Source organism: Pelecanus crispus, chromosome 3, assembly GCF_030463565.1.
Source record: "Pelecanus crispus isolate bPelCri1 chromosome 3, bPelCri1.pri, whole genome shotgun sequence".
NCBI classification, from domain to species: domain Eukaryota; kingdom Metazoa; phylum Chordata; class Aves; order Pelecaniformes; family Pelecanidae; genus Pelecanus; species Pelecanus crispus.
In genome coordinates, this window is record NC_134645.1 from 59430818 (window position 1) to 59438477 (window position 7660).

The following is a 7660-nucleotide window of genomic DNA, read 5'->3' on the forward strand; positions in this document are numbered from 1 at the left end:
CGATGAAAACACTGAAAGAGAGAAGTCCTTCCCTGAAGCTGTCTATATTCTGTGAAGTACTTTCCCACCCTGCTCTCTGCTGCATGTAACTTCAGCCAGACTAGCATCAGCCTTCCCTGTGGGTTGCTCGAGTTGACTCACTGCACTTTGTCTGAAGTCAGTCCTATTTAACATGACCTGTTGTCAGCTGAGGAAGTGGAGGGGGTAGTATTTTGCAGAGGTACAGCTTTCTGCAGTGTCAAAGACTCTCTGTCACCCAATGAGAAAAAGTATTTTTCTCTTCGGCGGACAATTTTGCTGGTTTGCAGGCATGGCTTTGTGTTCACCCGTTTTCCTAGCCCCATTTCACATCCTCAGTGGTACAGCAATGGCAGAAAAAGTTTCTCATGCAGACCTCATCTCAAATAAGCTTTTGTAACTACAGTAAAATAAAAAAAGTCCTGTGTCTATACACTTGCAAGGTCTAAAAGCTAGTCAAGAAGAAGGGGATGAGCTGAACCAGGTCAAAACCAACCAGCTGCAGGTTCCCAGTTATCAGGAATACATGTTAGAGTCACTGTAGCAAGTTTTCCTTCTGTGCGGATACTGCGCTGCCATATCAGGCCCCTTTGCAAAGTAGTTTGTATCTGCTATAAATGTATATAAGCCCTATTATGTTTGTTTTAATTCTGCATTCACATCAATAGAGTGATGAACCTCTGTCGCTTTGTGATCTCTCCCATAGCTACAGAAATAAACTGCTTCTACCTGGCCTCGGTCTGCAAAATACAGCATGTTTATTCCACAACAGCACTCAGAGAAGCTTTACCAAATGAATTCAGTTTAAACCAGCATGAGCTTGCATATATGAGGCCATTTCTATTATGTTTTCATAATTGAAAAACAAAGAACTAAACCACTTTAAAAATATTAAAAAAAAAAATTGTCACAATAACAAATATTGGTATATACCGTTATACCTCTTTATACCAAAAGAGATTAATGGTGGGGTTTTTTCCCCATATGTTGATTCTAGAAACTAATGTACACAGAGTAATATAAAAAAAACAAGCCTTCACACCTACTGGATGGGAAATTTTCTACCCTTGAATGCACTTCTCAAATCACAAAATGTATATAAAAGATGCTTTTTTTTTTCATAAAAAAACCTATTCAAATGCAAATACTCCAGTAGTATTACAACTGCTAATGATACTGTGGTGTCTCTTATAAATCATGTTAGTGCTCCTGTTGTGACAAGCCTACTTGGAATTGCCACTATTCTCTAATAAGTGTGTTGTCTTTACTTAAAACACAAATTAAATAAGAATAAATTTTGCCTTTCCATGTAGAACATTATTTAATAAAACTAAAGCTATGATCTAAAATGTTTGACATTTAACTAAGGATTTTTCCTTTGTTTTGGTGAACAAATGGTGTTTTTTTCAGGAAGAGAACATTCTGGGAGGAATGTCTCCCACACAACCATTAGGGATTTAATTTTTCTATTCTTCTCCCTGTTACCTTTTAAACCAAGATTAAAAGACTTGACAGGATTTGCAAAACAGGCTGGAACTTGGCATGTCTTCTCATGGTACCTTATGGCCACATCTCCCAAAGTGTCTGGACTCAGTCTACCCACCTCTTTTAGACACTTAGATGGGAACTAAGCCCTTTAGCAAACGTAGCTCTAAATATGAGTTTTCTAGAATCACAGAATAATGGAATGGATTTCCAGCATTACCATCTCCAAAATGCTGCTCAAAGCAGGTCTAATTAGATCAGGTTTCTTAAGGTCTTGCCCAGTCTCTACAACCTCTTTGGGCAACCTGTATGGTATTTGTTCACTTCCATAGTAAGTAAAAGTTTTCCTGCTATCTAATCAGAATTTTCCATGTTTCAACTTGTGTCCATTGCCTCTTGGACAATGCTGTGTATCTCCAAGAGAAGTCTGGCTTCGTCTTCTCTGTATCTTCCAATCGGGTATCTGCAGACAGCACTCAGGTCTCCCATGAGGCTTCTTTTCTCCAGACTGAACAAACACAGCTCTGTGTGCTCCAGCTCCCTGGCCAGCTTGGTGGCAACTGCTGAACGTGCTCTAGCATGTCACTATCTTTCTGGTACTGCGCAGGCCAAAACTGGACACGGTACTCCAGACGTGATATCACAAATGCCAAATAGAGATGAAGGATCACTTCCCTGGGCCTGCTTGCTACAATTTTACTAAATGCAGCCCAGGACGTGGTTGGCCACCTTTGCTGCAAGGGCACACTGCTGATGCAGGTTCGACTTCTTGTCCACCATGGGGTCCTTTTCCGAAGAGCTGCTTGCAGACAGCTGGCCCCAGCCTGCACAGCGGCAGTGGGTTATTCTAGCCCAGATGCAGGATGCTGTATTTACTTTTGATGAAATCCATGAGGCTCCTATCAGGCCATTTCTGCAGCCTGTTCAGGTCCTTCTGAATAGCATCCCCACTCTCCAGTGATGCAACCACTTCCTGCAATTTGGTGTCATTCCCAAACTTGCTAAGAGTGCACCCTGTCCTCTCATCTTTTGCCCTCACTTCTTTTCAGGTAACGCCTTCACCCTGCTCCTAGAGCCACCTGGTCACTCTTGCTTGATATGTGCCCAGTCATTCCTGGCAGCATTAGTGGTGCCCACATGGATACGTAGCAAGGAGTAGTAGCTTGAGGTCCTGTGCAATATCACTGGTCCTGGCCCCAGCAAGCAGCAAACCTCCTGAGACAGGAGGCCGGGTCAGCAAACAGGCTCCAGGGACCATCTCTCGCCTTTCCCTTTGGGCCCCGCCGTACCCCAATGGTCAGGGCCCCTGGCACCATATATCTGCTGTGGTTGTAGATCTGCAGCTGCAGTGGGCACCTTCCCTTCTGTGGCCAGAAGTCACTAGCCGCCAAGCCCTCCCCATGGATAGGCAGGGGGTGTTGGTCTCTGGGAGGTGGGGAGGATGGAGGGTGGGGAAGCATCAACCTGGAGCAGCAGGTACCTGTGCATGGTTTCCTACATCTCTGAGAATAGGGCTGGTAGCATTCACAGGCTAAATCCTGGGTGCCTGAGGGGTGCTCAGACAGGCTTGTTCTCTCACAAGAAGGAAACGACCAACGGGGTGAGACAGAGAGGAGCGTTGCCCTAGAGCAGACTGTGCTGAGCTCCCTGTTGCTGAGAGGACAGTGTTGGCAGCCTTCATGAACTAAGTGACTGCCCACCCTGCTGGGGGGAACACTTGGGCAGGCTTGTAGTCTCATGAGAGTGGACCTGCAGAGATGGGAAGTGTCACCCAGGACCATGGGATGCCACGGCTTCTTTTTTTGCTGTGAGGGCCGATCTAGTAACAGAGTTGTGCAGCACTGATGGAGTTTATGACCTAAATGTCATGTTCTTTGGGGGGTGTTTGCATGGGCTCATAGCGCTATGAGAACAGTGATGCTGGGGAAGGAGGGGAGACGCATCAGTCAGGAGCAACAGGCACATGTACTGGGCTGACATTTGCTGTCAGGGCAGCAGGAATGTGCAACAGCATTCATAAGCTACGTGAAGGGTGCTGGGGGAGGTGTTCAGGTGGGCACATAGCCTCATGAGGAGAGACTTGCTAGGGAAGGAAGGGCAGAAGTTCAGCCCAAGACTAGAAGATGTTTGTTCTGGGCTTTCCCTTTTCTGTCGAGAATGGTGTGGGTGGCAGAAGTATGTGTCAGGGACAGTGTTTGTGAGTGAAGTGACAGGACCTTGTGAGGGAAGGGGACTTTTGGCTGACCATGTAGTCTGCTGTGTAGGCATGGTCTAGATCAGAAAGCAGCTGCCCGCTGGCTATCTCAGCCAAGATGCTTTGTAGGTGGCCTCAAGTCAAGCCATTCCCTGTAGCTGTATGATGCAGTGTGTGCCATCTCATCTCACTTTAAAAAAAGAAAAAAACACCTCATCTCTGGATGATCAGACCCTCACTGAGCACTGTGTGGAAGCCTTGGTAGAGCATGCATTTCTTTGCGTCACCCTTGTGCCCTTTTGTCAAAGCGTGACTGTTCCTTACAGATGGTTATTGTCCTTGTTCACAATCAACAATTGAACGCCACCTCATGAAAACATGGGTGTTTTTTGGGTGAAAAAAAAAAGCTGCTAACACTGAATAACATTTCTGGGATCTTCTTTGAACTGTGTGGACAAATTTGTATGCATTCAAGGACCCTCATTGTCTGAGGTTTGCCAGTCAAATGGGCTTGAAATCAGGTGCAACATGCTGGGTTGCATCACAGCCCAGATGATTAAAGGAATGAGTATCAGATGTTGTTGGAGCTTGGAACCATGGTAAACTGCTCGTCTTCTCCCACTGCATGGATGGCTAAACTGGCATGGGTTTCAGTTTGCTCTGGAATACTGAGCTGTAAGCTATTGCAGCTCACCTGGTACTTCATTAGCAATCCAGCTGGCCACAGAGTGAGGCAGGGAAGCACTAATGGAGCAGCAGCATCTTACCCACTCTATTGTCTTCCTTTCCAGCCAGGTAAGCCAGAACCAAGTTGATTCTTTTAGAAATTTTTTTTTTTTTAAATTTTATTTTAGTGATTCAGAGTGCAAGGTATGAGGACTCTGTCACACTGGTGTATATGCCCGTCTCCTCTATAGCTTAGAACTCACCTATGTGATTGAGTGCAAGATTTCCATAAGCTAGCTGGGCTGTAGTAACCATCTAAGTGCACCGCTCTCAGCTCGAAAAAAATAACAGGTTCTTGGTATTTAGCTTAGTTTGCAAATAGTTTAAAGCTAAGTGTTGTTATCTTGCATTTGATGGAGATAACTGTGCCCAAGAATAGCTACCGGGTCTGAGCTGGTGCACAGGGATGTGTTAAGCTGTAGTTTATCAGCTGTGTATTTGAGCACTTCTTACCATATGAATTCATGGTACTGCAATAAAAGCAAAGCAATTTCTGGGTGTAAGGAAGTCTTAACGTGGTGCTGTGTATCCCCGATGAACAGAAGCATGCAAGCCATAATGTCAGGTTGTGGTTTTGTTCTGACTAAGCTGCAGCCCTTCAAAGGCCTTTAAGCAAGTAGATGTGCAGTCAGCATCCGATTGATTTATTTCTTTAATTGCTACATAGATCTCACGGGCTCATGAAAAATAAATCTTGGGAAAACACCCAGCTCCCACTCCAAGGCACGATCAGCTGTACCTGAGTGCCAGGTACTGACAGAACATGAATCTACAGCACTAATCCACTGCTCCCAGAAAAACACTTGAAAGAAATAAAAACTCAAAAGCTAATTCTGCCAGCTCATACAAGTGCTAGGAAGGTTTTTTCCAGAAGGGCTCAGCCTTTGTTTCATGTTACTGTCACTGATCAGACCTCCATGGACACCATGAGGAAGAGGTTGGCTGCTGTATTGTTTTTGAAGATTTCCACCCACCTGAGCTTAGTCATCTGTTCTGCAAAAGCAGAACAGACATTGTATTCATGACTCATAACTCTCAATGCATTTCATTATTTGTTTGGTTAATATTACCTATTTCAGACACCTAAGAGAGCTATAATCTCTCAGCCAGGTCTTTGCCCATATAGATGGAACTCCCCTATGCTTGTGGAGTGTAAATAAGGAGAACGCTTAATGGCATGAAAGCTGGCAACAAGTCCATTCAAATTTAAGATGGAGGAAAGTTCTTGAAGCTTGAATCAGCACAGGAGCAAGTTACGAGTTAAACATCGCATCCTGCTGCGGGTTGTGCGTATGTGGACATGTAATCACTATAAACCTTAGCTACAAGACTGGAACTGTGTTGAACTGGTTCTGGTAGAAACATAGACAACAAAGGCAGTCCAAGACCCAGGTAACACAGCCTAAGACATGGGAAAACAATACTGATTGGCAAGATGGGTAATGACCATAACCTCAAGGCATCAGTTACCAAGTTTTTTGAGATACAGCATTGAGACGTGAGGTGTTTGAAGGATTTTTAAGAGGGGAGCTATCAGGTACTTGGAGTTATTTATGAGGAGCTGTCCTAAACCTGAGGGTAAGTTCTTGTCTCTTACCTGAGGGTAAGATCTTGTAACTGAGATCACTAGTGACTCAGCTTGAAAGGGTGAGACCAGAGTTCGACAGTTTTGCCCTAGAATGTGACAATGTTGGTGGAGTTGTAGTGAGGAACACCTCTTGCAAATACCAAGTTCAAAGTACGTATATTGAGACTAGGGTGGACACAAGCACAGCTGTGAAGACCCACGACAGTCACAGATGTGCTTCAAAGAGAGGATCTGCTTTAGCAGACTGACTTATTTTCCATTGGATATGCAGTAGGGACACTGGTCTGTAGATTATGCACTAGATTCTAATGAAGCTTTTGCGTCATTGTTTTTGTAGTGCAAATGGTCCAAATGTCATAAGGCTTTTAGCATTTTCCAAGTATTCCTTTAGCTCACTCATAGGATGACAACAATATATGCAGCTTGCAGAAGGTTGTCATAACCAATTCTCTGTCATAACCAATTCTCTGTGGGACCAATGCCAAGGTACCACTCTTTGGTAAAGAGAAATATGTTCCCAAGCAGCTTGCTGTGAAAGACATCTCTATGAAAGTAGTATTACCAGGTGGAAGGGGTAATAAAAACTTTCTGGTTTTGCCTTCCAGTGACAAATAAGTATGAGATGTGATATAAGTCTCATGCAGCAACAGTTCCTGGTGATGCAAGGTAATCTATAAAGCTGTAGTGACTTCTGGTTTTGTTTAAGGAACATACTCGATGTTCATGTGAGCCACTTCTCCTCTAACATGGTGACCTAAAAGAATAGCTTTGGAAAGACAGAATTATAGATTGGTAGCCAGAAAAAAAAGAAGGCAGGGGGAAATACTGAATTCCATTTTGTTAAACCTGCAGGAACCTCTGAGAGTGCTGTCCCTGCAACAGATTTACATGCCTTGCTGCCATGCCAAGGTCTAGCCAGGGTTGATGATTCACAGTACCTGCCTGCATGAAGTTAATGAAGGCCTAATGGCTTCAGAGTGGAAGGCTTTTTGTGGTTGAGAGGAGTTTGGGGTAGGGGTGTGAAAGGTTTTAGCAAGGGTGCTTTTGGCATCATAGCATTAATTAGTAATACTCCATCCTGTTGTGATCACCTCTTTTTCAGTCTGAAGATCTCGGGCCACTTTCAATAATAGTGTAACCTCTGTGCACCAGTAAACTTGTTCCTTGGGGTTTTCAACTGAGGAAAAAAGAAATAGAGTGGGATGAGCAGCAACTGCTAGGCAATGTGTAAGTGTCCACACAAAGGGGTGAAGGAGCTGAGGAGAAGAGGAGCTTTCCTGCACTGCCATAGCTGCGTGGGTTTGGGACAGGCCATTGTGGTTTTTCCTGTTTGTGAGCTGGGATGCATTAAATTTAGAGCTGACTTAATTTGAGGAGATTATGTGGCTATTGAAAAATCTGTGTGACTCCTGAGGTTATGTGTAAAGGCTACTAATGAGTGATGACTTAGCTGCTGCCAAGCAGGACAGTTGTTGCACCACTCCTATTTGGTATAGGACTTTCTATTTCTCAGAGTGCTTCTTAGGCTTAATACAATACAGCAACTCATTCTCTAATTTTGGTCTCTATTTTCCTTTTTGCTGGAAAATGGAGATGAAGCATATGGCGGGAGAAGAATAATTTTAAATTCGGTGAAATACAAATATTGG